The sequence below is a fragment of the Triticum dicoccoides genome, chromosome 7A (genome assembly GCF_002162155.2).
Source record: "Triticum dicoccoides isolate Atlit2015 ecotype Zavitan chromosome 7A, WEW_v2.0, whole genome shotgun sequence".
Classification (NCBI taxonomy): domain Eukaryota; kingdom Viridiplantae; phylum Streptophyta; class Magnoliopsida; order Poales; family Poaceae; genus Triticum; species Triticum dicoccoides.
The window spans coordinates 599,910,066-599,918,040 of NC_041392.1; positions in this window are offsets into that span (position 1 = coordinate 599,910,066).

Sequence of the window (7,975 nt, forward strand, 5' to 3'; positions counted from 1 at the left end):
ATGAGAGTAGGCGCGCCCAATATTATTGTGGGCAAACCGTTAACGTTCCCGGGGTGGGCGATGTGGTAATAACCGAGGAGCATATTGCGTAGGCTGAATCGATCGGGATCACTATTGGACAACTCCTCGATATCGAGCCCATGTCTCCGACTAGAGAGGAGGAAATAAAACGGAAATATGCCCGGGGCCAACCTTTGGTCGAGCCAGAGGAGGTCAATAAGCTCCCAACGAGAATGTATGCATTGCATCAATGGTACATGGACATTACCAAGATTTCCAATCGAGAGTCCCTCATGGTGAATGTCAACGAGGAGCATTACTATCATAAGAAAGCTGTGACCGTTGAGTATTCAGAACTTTTTCAGCTATACAATAAAGACGCACTCGACAAATCTATCGTTAGTTGCTACTGTTTGTAAGTGATTTCTTTTTGTAATTTAAGTCTCAAGCTAGCTGATCATTTTGACCAATCATTACCTGTAATTATCCTCACTATATTCTTTTCTGTGGTATTATGCAGGATGAAGATTTATAAAATGACAAAAGGTGGACGCTATGGCATTGGGTTCTTTGACCCAAATACCATTAATGAATACACATGGAAAATAGATCCATATCACGCAAAATGTGTAGAGGAAAGCATGCTACAGTTCTTCAAGGAACTCAAATACAATGAAGATATACTACTTCCTTACAACTTCCAGTGAGTCACACTGTCTTGTACTACAAATTCTGTTTTTCCCTACTAGCTATAGCTACATGTTTTTGCTTACATATATATGCCCGCTTAATTAAGACATGCAAACGTGTGTGCATGCAGATTTCACTGGATCTTGTTAATCATTAAAGTTGATGAAGGAACAGTTGAAGTACTAGACTCGCTACTTAAGAAAGCAAGTGACTACAGCATCGTGAACGGGGTAGTCAACAGGTAATTTCAATCATTATTAACTATATCTCGGCCTATTTAATTAGTTCGTCATTTCCTGATAACAACTATTTAATAACCTATTTATTAATTTTCTTTGTCGGCGGGCAGGGCTTGGGCAAAGTTCATCAGGGTCACTCCAGGCCCATGGAAACAAAGTCTGAAATGGTATCGACCCAAGGTAAGTAATTAAGTAGTACTAGCTAGCTGCCATCTCTTTAATTATCATGCTTGATTAATTATTGTCTGATCAAAATTCCATTCTCGTAAAGGCCCTGAAGCAGGCGTCGGGGAATGATCTATGTGCATACTACGTTTGCGAGAACATTCGCATGATGGCGTCCGAAAGGAGCAAATCTCAAAGACAGGAGTGGGTACGATATCGATTGTCAGAACACTATTCACAATTTTTACACCATTATCGATATCTAGTCACACAACTAACACACATGCATATTGATCTCCTTCTTAACTGTTCAAAGAGGTGCGGGACAAGCTCCTAGCATAGGACCGCATAGAAGCAATTCAAGAGGAAATAGAGGGATTTTTGCTCGACCAGGTCATAGATCCCAAAGGAGAATACTATTACCCGCTACCGCCCCCATGAACCACTTCCAATTGTTATCGTGATTCGAAGTCACCAATTAGCTAGGCTAATGCCACTGGCTCCGAAGGCACCAATTAGGAGAAATTGTATATATATACATGTGTGTATATATGTGTGAATTAATTAATGGTGGTTGTGAGACATTCGATGATATATATTATGATCGATTCTACTAGAAATTCTATTTATATATATATATGCATAACGTGTACAATATGTAGTATCGTAAAATACCAGCAAACGAAAAAGAATTAAATGGAAAACACAAAATTAAATAAAAAAGAAATCATAAACCCAAAACCCCCCCAACATTTTAATACCGGTTGGTGACACCAACCGGTACTAAAGGGCTCCCTGCCCTCGAAGCTGGCTCGTGCCACGTGGTTGCCCTTTAGCACCGGTTTGTGCTGAACCGGTACTAAAGGGGGGGGGCTTTAGTGCCTACATTTTAGTGCCGGTTACCAAACCGGCACTAAAGGGCCTTACGAACCAGTGCTATTGCCTGGTTCTGCACTAGTGAGCCACCCCCAGCCTCCTCGAGCATCACCACCCACTCCCTCAACCTCTGGCCGCCGCCTCGACCCGAGCTCACCGGCGATTCTCGGTAGCCCCTCCTCCTCACTCTAGTGCCTCCCGAGCTCGATCCACTTCTCAGGCGACTTGCTGGTGGTTCACTGGTGCGGTTCGACCCCGTTGGAGCCCCTGGTGCAGCCCCACGTCGTCGTTGTCTCCAGCTCCGGCGACCTTTGCTTCCTGCCGCCGCTGGAAAGGCCAGTTCCGACCCCATCGGACCACCCCTAGCCAAACTGCGGGTATGGGAAGGTGCGCCTCGAACACCTCTCTCTTTCTATCCGTCTGGATCTGGCCGCCCACCTCTCCTAGCCAGAGAAACACCGACGCATCGCCGCCTCGCCTCTGTTTTTCTCCCCGTGTCCCTAAACCTGATAGTGATGGACCACTGTCAGCCACCCAGCCCTACAGCCGAAGTGGTACGCGCTAGCGTGGTGCTAACGTCACCCCTGGTCATTTTATTTAAATTCCAAATTTCACAGAAACTTCAAATGGCCAAAACTTTTTAACTACAAGTCCAAATGAGTTGATTCTTTTTGCATTGTGTTTTTACTGAAAAGATCTAGCAGCACACCAAAAATGAGATTTTTCTGTGCTGTCAAGATTTTTTGGTGATTTTCAGAATGATTCTTTATAGTTTTTTCACTATTTTTAAATGTTTTTAGAGGGATAAGCTTGTCTTGAGGACCACCAGGAGGAGTGTGAACCTCCTCTCTACTAAGGAAACCCACACCAACATTTACATACTGTCATTTCAATATTAGTGATAATGATATGGTGATTTCATGTATTTAAAATTATTTAAATGAGTCTTGATTTTGCTAGTTACTTGTTCTGCTTGAAATGCTAGATTTTAGTAGTGTGATGATGTTTAAGTTAATATGAGTCAGTAGAAGTAACTTTTGCTTATGTGATAATGATATGGTTATGACATGACTAGCACCAGTACTTTTTTTCTTAAGAAATAAATTGATTCTATTAATTTGATATCATGACTAAAAATATGATGAGTCTCAAGAACCAGTGGAGTAAGATCAGTATGGTTTGATGATGACTAGTGCCAGTATAAGATTTAATGATGTTGATCCGTTTACTCGTAGTGGTATGTAATGCATGTTGTATGGTTGCATATTCATGGCATATCATGACACCCATTGTTTTTATTTCAAGTTAAACCTGATGTTAATTCAACTTGAACATAACGCTGATTGGGTCATGGTGCCACTAAATCGAGTTTTCCCAGTGCAACCACATTCGCCTTTATGGGAATACCTTTATTCGGTTTGTTGTCATGCCCCTAGTTAGTACCTCCAACGAGGGAAGGTCATGGGCGTGCGGTACCCTGGCCCGGTAAGCAGACATAACCTTGTGTGCCTGTTTGTTGTTATGGTAACTTGTCCCTATTTGGGACCATTTATGTTTTGCCACGACGGTGGCCGTTGATGCCTTTGGTAGGCATGGGGCCGCCCAGGAATTAGCCCACTTGGGAGTGAGTCGGAATGGTCGGGAGAGTGTCATGGCAATGGGAGGGTTTCGCCAGAATGTCGTTGGTCCACCCGAATGGGCATGCGAGGCCATGGATTCCATGGTGTGGGTACAGTGCGCTACCTCTACAGAGTTTATCTAATCTATCGATAGTCATGTCCTCGGTTACGGACTCAACTCATGAGTAGGTCACACCATGGATCAATATTTATAATTAATTTTGCACACTAAGTATAATCACTTGGCACTATTTGAAAGATGATGGTTGAGAAATTATGATGATGTGGAGACCAAAGTGTTGGTTTCTTTTGTGATCTGAGTAAGATCACCGTTTCGTTACAAGGTAACCCGTTTGGTAAGAAAGTCCGAGGGACTTGGTGCACGGTGTTGTTTTCACTGCATCAGTAATATGATTCTGCATTGCATTTAACTTGATTAAATATCATGATATTGTTTTCCATTATGTCTATTCTTGTTGGGAGCTTGCAAGTACATTCAATGTACTGACCTGGCATATCATGCCAGATTTTAGGAAAGTTTCGTTGGATCGAAGTGCTGCCCGAGTCTAGACCATGTCCACATCGGTGTCCCTATGATATGGAGTCCCGCTTCGTCGTCGTTCCGCTGCCGCGTAGTTGCCGTGATTGAGGCCCCTTTATGTTCGCTAAATAATGTACATATTGTTCAGCTGCACAGTGTGTGCCGCTTGGCCTCGCTACTTGATGTAACATCAAACTATGTTCCGCTAGTATTAATAAAATGGTTGTTTTCTGTACCAAGATGTTGTGTGTTGCCAGAAGACGTGATCTCTGGGGTGGTAATGCAAGGTTAACCGATTGCTCTGAGCCGAGGTTCCACACTCCGATTTCATTCACGAAACTATCAATGACACACAAAACATCCACCACTGCTAGTCAGGTTCTCAATGTCAAAGTAATTGAAAGTTTCTTACTAACCAAAGCTCATTTTACAAGTTCGGTGCAACACCTCTTTAACTTGCGATGTTTCTTGAAGATGCCCCAACGTCTCGTATTTTAATATCCTGCTAAGTGGCTCTTCAAGTTTGCTAGAACTACATTGTGGTTTTATTTTGAGTGAATAGAACAGGGGGATCACCTCCCTGCTATTATAAAAAAACTTTCAATCATTTGTGACACTACTGGTTACAGATGAAGAACCTACCCAAGAACTGTGCAATACATGAGCGGCACACAATTACAAGATGATATTCTGTTGGACAATGAAAGCTATAACAAATTACTTTTACCGAAACAATAGTAGCCAGGAAATTTGAAGGGTAGGTATGAACATAAGCGGAACGCACATGTACTACTAAGAGAATGAATATACACATTACCAATTGAGGAGGAGTACGAAGGTCGTGGCAGCCTGTGTGCATCATGGTCGGCAATAGGAGTCAGTTCATTGTCGATGACGGTGGTCCTGTTGCGCTTGGCGTAGGCTTCCGGGAAGCAGATCTGAGACTGTGGAAGATGGCGCCAGGGAAGCGGCTCCATGTACGACAGCGACAGCGGATCGGCCCCAGTGCTGCGTACAACGTCGTTGATGAGGTAGATGCACTGCGGTGGATGAGTGCACTGATGAAGAAGGGGAGGGGCACGAACATGCTGCGGTGCCATGGAGAAGTCCATATTTTGCGGTGGGGATAGAAAATTGGGAGTAATGATCGGAGGAGTACTCTTGGTGCCGGGGTGGGGTTGGATGGGTGGGCTGGACGTGAAGTTACCAAAAAAACCGACCAACTAGCATCCGTCGGCCTGTTCGACCAAGGGCATGATGGAAGCGGGAGATTTTGCCGCCGACCTGAAAATTTGTAACATTGTACTACTCTGTACTCCCTGTGTGGCATCTTGGGTGATTGGGCTGAGCAGCTAGGAGTACTGTACTCCCTCCGTTTTTATTTACTCTACATATTAGGTTTGATTGAAGTCAGACTTCATAAAGTTTGACCAAGTTTATAAAAAAATATAAATATTTACCATAACAAATCTGTATGATGTGGAAGTACATTCAATAATGAATCCGTGTGGTATTGCTTTGTTGATGTATATGTTAATATTTTTGTTTATAAACTTTCTCAGAATTTAAAACTTGACTTTGACCAATGCTAATACACGGACTAAAATAAAAACAGAGGGAGTACACATTTGTTTTCTTAGTTTGTCATGGCATTAATTATTTGTTGTAATTATGAGTTAAATATATTAAGCTACAGACTTTGAAAGTAATGGTTTATACAATTCAATATTTAGAATCGTTGTTGAATTCCAAAATGAATACCAGGTCTATAGTACTTCACAATATTCTCAAACTCACATAATCCAAATCAAATGATAATAAAAATGCATTTCATAGTTATTAATTTGTTGGATGCAACAAAACCAACCATAACTCTACATGATCTAGTTTAAAGCAATTTTGAGAATACATCCCAATGTGTCAATGAAACTTAGAGAGTTTGTGAAGATGGAGCAATGGCGGGAGAGAGATGCATGCACTCAACACACAAGATATACACCTAGTGGAAGATAGAGACAGAGGACGGGAAAAATTGTATATATGTGGGCGAGTGAGTAGGAGAGAAACCTCACAAGAGAGAGAGCGAGCGAGAGAGAGAGAGAGAGAGCGGAGGGGTGGGGGTGAGAGAGAGGGATATATATATATGTATGTATACAAAGGAAGAAGTTAGGTATGTGATAAAGATGGAGACATGTAATATAAGGAGTGAGATGTGTGTGCATCGAGATTTTGAACATGTGGAAGGAGAAGAGAAAAAAAGGTTTGATGAGACAGCTCAAAAGAACATGGACTAGAGGGGAATCTTGTGGGCTGAGGGAATCATAATTTTGTGCAGGGTGCAGATGAGCGCGAAAGTGGTCGCTATATAACCTTGGATGGGGATAGATAGTGTGCTCGGGGGGGGGGTGTCTTTGTGTCAAATATTGAGAGAAATCAAACCTATGGAGATAATGTGTGTGCATAGTGAGCATGCGAGAGAGGCTAATGGTGCAAGATAGATACATCATGTGCGTTAATGTTTAAGCAATATAGAGAGTTTGTGTGCGGGATACAAAGAGAGTACTATGGGGAGTGTGTTTGCGAGGCAAAGAGACATAGCGAGAGATAAATGTGTGTGCTTGGTACATGGTGTGTATGTGAGGGAGAGGTCCATGCATGCCAAATAGGGTTTTCATGAAGAGATTGTGTGCGCGAGATAGAGAGTGATGTAGGGGCCTTGAGGCCGGCAGGGGCAGGGTGAAGGTGTCAAAATGTGTGCATTGATGCCTGTGTTACATGCGATTGTGCGAGGGGTGGTCGAATCGAGAGAGATGGTTGTTGTGTTATGGATGCTCCTCTCTCTCTCACGCACACACAACATCTCAGTATATCTCTATCTGTCACTCATATAGGATGGTTTGTACATTCACACCTCTCTATGACTAGAACATACACACACCCACACACACACACACTGTCTCCACATTGCCCTTCCACCACAACACACGTATAGACAAATACATCCGTTCTTGCTCCGTTACACACATAGAATCTCTATTAAAAAATTTTAGGGGGCACCTAAAACGTCCGAATCCAAATAATCATGAACTGGAGCTAAATACAAATATATGGAAATATTGTAGCATTAAAAACTTTTCCATCAAAAAAGTAGAGTAATATTAGGGGATTGTTTTCACACACACAAAAAGGTTCCGTCCATGTCCTTCCAGCGCGACACCATGACGCACCTTTCGATCGACCGCGCGGTTGCGGTCCACGCGCTTACGCGGGATTTCGTATCGATGTTGTGCTAACTAACATGGCGTACAAGTGCAGCCGCAATGCACACGATTGCACAGGATTATGTGTACTAGTATGGTGTTCTTTTAAGTTTGACCAACCCTATTACCAAGCTCCCATAAGCGCAGTCATCATTATGCCACCACCACCGTTGCGCATGCGTACAATCGTTGCAGTATTGTATGGTGCAATACTATTGCTGCCATGTGGTAGCCGGCCCCACATGTCATCCGCACTACAGCAGCGTAGGCTACTACAGAGGATCTCAACCCCTTGCCCACTCACGTCGTCTGCAGTCCCTCCTCCTGATGACGCCATGCTGCCAATCACGCGAGCAGGTCGAGCGGCGTCGATGCTCGCAGCGTACAAAGAGGAGTTGGACGAGCGAGTGGTCTAACACGCGAGCGAGGAGGATCTAGCATGTCATTGTCGTCTCCACCCACGAGGAGGAGACTCCCAAATCGGGAGCAGACATGGAATCTACCTTCGATACCTTCAATGCCATGTGGGTCATGCAATCTGAAGGAACAATTTGGGTCAGTCGACTCTTATGAGCCATTGGATGG